The sequence below is a fragment of the Marmota flaviventris genome, chromosome 9 (genome assembly GCF_047511675.1).
Source record: "Marmota flaviventris isolate mMarFla1 chromosome 9, mMarFla1.hap1, whole genome shotgun sequence".
Lineage (NCBI taxonomy): Eukaryota > Metazoa > Chordata > Mammalia > Rodentia > Sciuridae > Marmota > Marmota flaviventris.
In genome coordinates, this window is record NC_092506.1 from 75,404,199 (window position 1) to 75,410,198 (window position 6,000).

A 6,000-nucleotide genomic window follows, 5' to 3' on the forward strand; every position below is an offset into this window, starting at 1 on the left:
AACAAAGGAAGCATTGCTTAGCAGTGGTTCTTGTAGTCCCAGGACCAATTCTTTGGAATTTGTTAGAAATGCAAATTCCTTAGACCTACCCCATACCTACCAACAAAGAAAATGTCTGGGGAGGTCCCAGCAATTTGTGTTTTAAAAACCCACTTCCAGAGGATACAAACTAAAGTTTGAGAATTACTGGTTTAGGAATAATTGGGATTCACCCTTGAAATCTGACACTCAACAGCTGCTAAATCTTGACCTAAGTTGTTTTTCTTCTTTTAGTGCCTTGGGTTTTTTGTCTATTAAGTGTACATAATTATATCTCCTATGACTACTTTATCTGGTTTTAAAAAGACTAAATGAGTTAATATAGATCTCTCTATAAGAGTAATATAGATCACTGTAAGTATTTCTATTAGAGGAATTTTCCTTATTAGTTAAACCAGTAGATTCCAAATATTGTTTTTTTGTAATCCTATTACCCTAAATATTTCCTAGAACACAAGGAGTGCTCAAATATTTTCTGAATTAATAATATAATGGTTACAAGTTGATCAGTACTTAATGGTATTTGGCTAAGAGCATCATGATTTCCATGTTTTTTGCCTCATGAATAGATATGAAAACTACCGTATTGGAATGCATGTCAAAATATTAAAAAAAGTGTTGGGCATGGTGGCGCATGCCTGTAATCCCAGAGGCTTGGGAGGTTGAGGCAGGAGGATCGCTATCACGAGTTCAAAGCCAGCCTCAGCAACTTAGGGAGGCCCTAAGCAACTCAGTGAGACCCTGTGGTAAAATAAAATATAAAAAAGGGCTGGGGATGTAGCTCAGTGGTTAAGTGCCCCTGAGTTCAATCCTTGGTACCTATATATATGTGTGTGTGTGTGTGTGTGTTTGTGTATATATATATATATATATAGAGAGAGAGAGAGAGAGAGAGAGAGAGAGCGCGCTTAGATGAAAAACTTGACATATTAATATTGTGCAATGATATTTTATATCATGTACATTTCTGGCATTGGTAGTAATAATAATCAATTTTAGCAGCTTGGGAAGCTGAGAGAGGATTGTGAGTTCAAAGCCAGGCTTAGCAAAAAGCAAGGCGCTAAGCAACTCAGTGAAACCTTGTCTCTAAATAAAATGCAAAATAGTGCTGGGGGTGTGGTTCAGTGGTCAAGTGCCCCTGAGTTCAATCCCTAGTACCAAAAATAAATAAATAAATAAATAAAAATAATAATCAATTTTATTTATCTAGCATTTCACATTGTCAAGATAATATACATTATCCCATTTAATTATCACACAATTCTATAATGAAGGTGTTACATAATTTCTATTTTATCCCTAAAAAAAAAAAAATTGGGTCTCAAAGAATTTATTAGGGTCTAATGACTGTGAAAGCAAAAGTGAGGAGGGAAAAAGAAGAATAAAAAGAGGAAGCCTCAGAGGATGTGTAGGTCTGACACCTGTGAAGAAGAAAGAAAAGAAACTTAGAAAGAAACTCAGAAATACAACTCTGATACATTCTCAGACAGCCCTACAGGAAACACTGCTATAAAGATTGTTCATGAAGGAGCTGCACTTATTAATTGGCCTGATCTAGAAAGCTAAGATGGATCTTGAAGTCATGCTGTCAGGAAATGACACTCTCACAACAGGGCTATTTTGAAGAGAAGTGGAGACAGTAAACGCCTATGGGAGCAACAGTGTGGTAGAGAGAGATTCCTGCCTAATATTATGGGTTGATCCACAAGTATGACAAAGGAGGCTGGACATTTCTTCAGATATGGTGATATCCCACATACTGTACTATCTTGGCAATGTTTCTGTCTTTGTCTTCTAGGCAGATATCAAAATTCCCTCTGCTGTGACCTCATGTTCCTGTGTTCACAATTCATTATAATTTTGTGATTGACTTTTCCACTGGGCTTCATACTCCTTGATGGTAGGACTATGATATTTTTATACATCAAAATTTCTCACAGGAGTTGGGCCAATAATATTTACTTATTCATTTCCTCAATAAAATTAATGCAAGAAAAGAAGAAAGAAAGATAAATAGGAAGAATGGTAGAAAAAAATGAATAAGGAGGTTTCTATGCATGAAAATTTAGTTGATGGTTGTGGTGGAGGAAATCACAGGGTTGCTTAGTAATGCTGCCCAGGTTGGTTAGTTGAACTGTACCAATGTTTCTCAAACTTGATCTCAGGACCAGTTAGCATTCTTATAAGGTTATGAGGACTCCCAAGAATTTTTGTTTATATAGATTATATCTGGTGATATCTACTTTATTAGAAATGAAATGTAAAAATAATTAAGTATTGATTTATTCATTTAATAATAATCATAAAATGAAAGTAGCATACTTTGAGGCTGCTGCTCATATTAACATGGCATACTATTTTATAGTAAATTTCTTTTATATCTTTATTTATTTTTATGTGGTGCTGAGGATCAAACCCAGTGCCTCACATGTGCGAGGCAGGCTCTGTACCACTGAGCTACAGCCCCAGCCCTAGAGTAAATTTCTTTTAATAAATAGAAGGAATGTACAATAAATAATGATAAAAATCAAAATGTAGTAAATATATAAACCAGTAACATGATTACTTATCACTACCAAGTATTATGTACCTTACCTAATGTAGGCATTATACTTTTATACAACTGGCATCATTTTAGTTTTATTTTCACCAGTATTATCACAAACATGTGGATAATGCATTGTACCTCCTTGCTATAATAATTTTCCACCCAGGGATTCTCTCACTGACATTTTGAGATTCTCTCAAAAATGTATGTGCTTGGTCACAAGGCAAACAGGGATGAGCAGAGTATGCTTGAATGACCACAATTCCAAGAATGGAGAAACCATGGAAAGCACATTCTTTATTTACAGGTCACTGGTATTATTTTTTTATATCCCATGTGGGGAAATTTATTCAGTTTATATATAAGAAATAGGAAAATGTCCTTCAATTTGATGAAACAAGCTTACAAAGCTAGAAAAATAGTAATTGTTATTTCTATTTGAATAGCTTGTTATTTTGTTCACATGACAGTCACATCATTCTAATAGCAATCTTCTACTATCATTCCCATTTTTACAGATAAGAAAAATTGGGCCTCAGAAAAATTAAGTGACTTTTCTGTGGGTGCACTTCTGGTGAGTCTAAATCTGATAACCAACAGAAAACTTCATTTTTTAAGTGGCATTGTTAGAATGGAATGAAGAAAATGATGTTTCATTTAACTATTGTTTCAGTCAAATAAAAACAGGAGAAACAGTGATTTCTACAAGTGAAATGTAGAGACAATACAAGTGGAAGCAATTGTGAATGATTTCAGTATATTTCTACTTATTTGATCCTAGTTTCACTTCACTTTTCACTTCTGTTAAATAAGCCAAGTTTTTGAAATGGAAAATTTAGGAAGCTTTTTATTATTTATTATTTTTATTTTTTTTACTGATAGACTAGGATTTGCCCATATGTTATATAGTAAGAGCAACTCTCAAGAGCAAACTGACGAACTTAATGTGTATACCTGTTCTGTTGCACCAAATGCACTCCATTTACCATTTCTTGCTGTCAGTACCTACAGCAATGATATTCTAGTTTTTTCTGCTTTTTGTATACTTTAACGCACAAGCCAGGAACCTAAGTATCATCCTTGGCTTTTCATTCTCTTGCCCCTCCTGACCTTTTGCCTTATCTGATTAGCCTATGAGTCCTACTGAGTCTACTCTTACACTGTGATTTTTTTATTTAAATGTAAATTCTATAAAGTCACTTCCTTGCTTAAAATGTCTCACTGAGCTACTTTTTTTTTTTTTTATCATGTTTGAATGAAATCCTAAGAGGCCCTACTTATTCTATTGTTCCTCCCATTGCTGACTGTTTCTGAAACTATTATTTTTCTCCAGTGCCTCAAAACCTCTGGATTCCTTCTCTCTTCATTTCCTTTGCACTTTGCTACTTTTTCTACCTAAAATAATGTGCCCAGTTTTTCAATGACTGCTCTTTGTCATTGACTGATATTCTCACTGATGAGTGAGAAATATCAGAAAATCTTCCCCTAGTCTTGCTATCTAAAGTGGCCTTCTGCAGCTACTCACTTTTATCACCCTGTTTATCTCCACACATATTGCCTCTAATTATTATATTTTCTTGTGTATTATGAATCTGCCCCCATTGGAACATAAGCTCCAAGCTGCTTGAGTCTTGCCTATTTAGTATACCACTGTATCCCTATCACATGGTAGATGCTAAATAAATATTTATTAAGTGTTGATTAAAACTACCTGTACCTACTCATCAGCTTTAAAAATCAGGTTTATCTGAAGGAAATTTTCACTGGACAAGTGTTAGCATGAATAGATGATTCATTTTATATTAGTTACCGCAAACTGTTCACTTCAAGATTCATCTGGCATAAGGGACCAAGTAGTGAGCCCCAGTAATATTGAGGATTCTTAGCTAACAAACCAATATGAGTTAGTTTGGAAGTTGTGGAAGATGACCCTGGTCTATGTAATGAATATTTGGCCTGCTTAAGCCAAGTTATAAACACATATTGGGTAATAGGAAGGCTAAACTACATGTCAGCATTTTATTTCCACAGCTTTGCAGTTTAAGTTTACTTCCCTTCTCTTTATAGGTTATTACCAGGAGGGAAAACAAAGTCGAACAAGGTGACTTCTAAGCCAGAGAAACTATAGATTCTTGGCAAGAAGAGAGCAAAACCAACTAGCAGCTGGCCTAAGGTGTCAAGTGTAAAGGTCAAAACTATCATTTTTCTCCAAGCTGAGAAAGTTCATTCCTTTTCCAGAATTAGATCACTTCCCCAAGTACTGATAAGGGAACATTTAAAATATTTTATTTGTTTAACTGGTTGAAAAGATCAAGCTGCAATAACAATTTCAAAAAAATTTTCTGTCCTTTTACTTCTGTTTATCTATCTTATTGTGAATTAAATGAAATACAGAAAAAAAATTGGGAAAAATGATATTTACTAATGTATAGTTGTAACAGAAAAAATCAAATTTCTAATATATAGGAATTAGTGGGAATATATGGTGTGTGCAAATGAGGAATATAAATAGTTAATAAAAGTCTGAATGTAGAACTCATAATAATATAAGAAAATCTTTATACTATAGCATGATTTATTTCATAGGAAAAGAAGGAAGCAGACAATGAAGCAGTAGGTTTAGGTAAGTAGTGATCCCACTGTGGATCCTGATCACAGCTCATTGCTCCAGTATGGATCTGGAATCCCAAAGCCTGTGTGTCAGAGGCTTGGACCCCAGTGTAGTGCTGCTGGGAGGTGGTGGAAGCTTTAAAAGGTGGGGACTAGTGGAAGGTCTTCTGGTTATTGGGGGGTGTGTGCTCAAAGGGGATTATAGGACCCCAGACCCTTCCTCTTTCTCTTTTTTATTTTACAGTCCTGAGGTGAGCAGCTTTGCTTCACCATGCCCTCCTACCATGAAACACTGCCTCACCACAGGCCCAAAGCATCAGGGTCAATTGATCAGACTGAAACCTCTAAAACCATGAGCCCAAATGAAACTTTTCTCTGCTTAAGTTGATTGTCTCATGTATTTGTCACAGTAACAGAAAACTAACACACCAGAAGAACTGTCAGATGGGAACTGATTTTATATGGAGGTCGCACAAACCTGTCCACCTTCCCTCTGGAAAAACACATTATCCTTATTACCTTTAATGTCTCCAGGAAAGCAAAGGAAACGTCTCATCTGTATTATCCTGCTCAGTAAACAAATCTGTCCTTTGACTATGGGGGCTCTATTTCTAGCTTGCAAGGGGCTCTTTGCTATGGGAACATGATCTGTAGAAATGCTATGGAGAATTATCTACCCAAAGTCCTATTTTTTTAAACTTTTAAATTATTTTTTAATTGTTTTACTGCTAATAATTTTAATGTTGCTTTAGCAAGAATGACTACAACACGTACATAACATCCATAATTCTGTAAAAATGGAA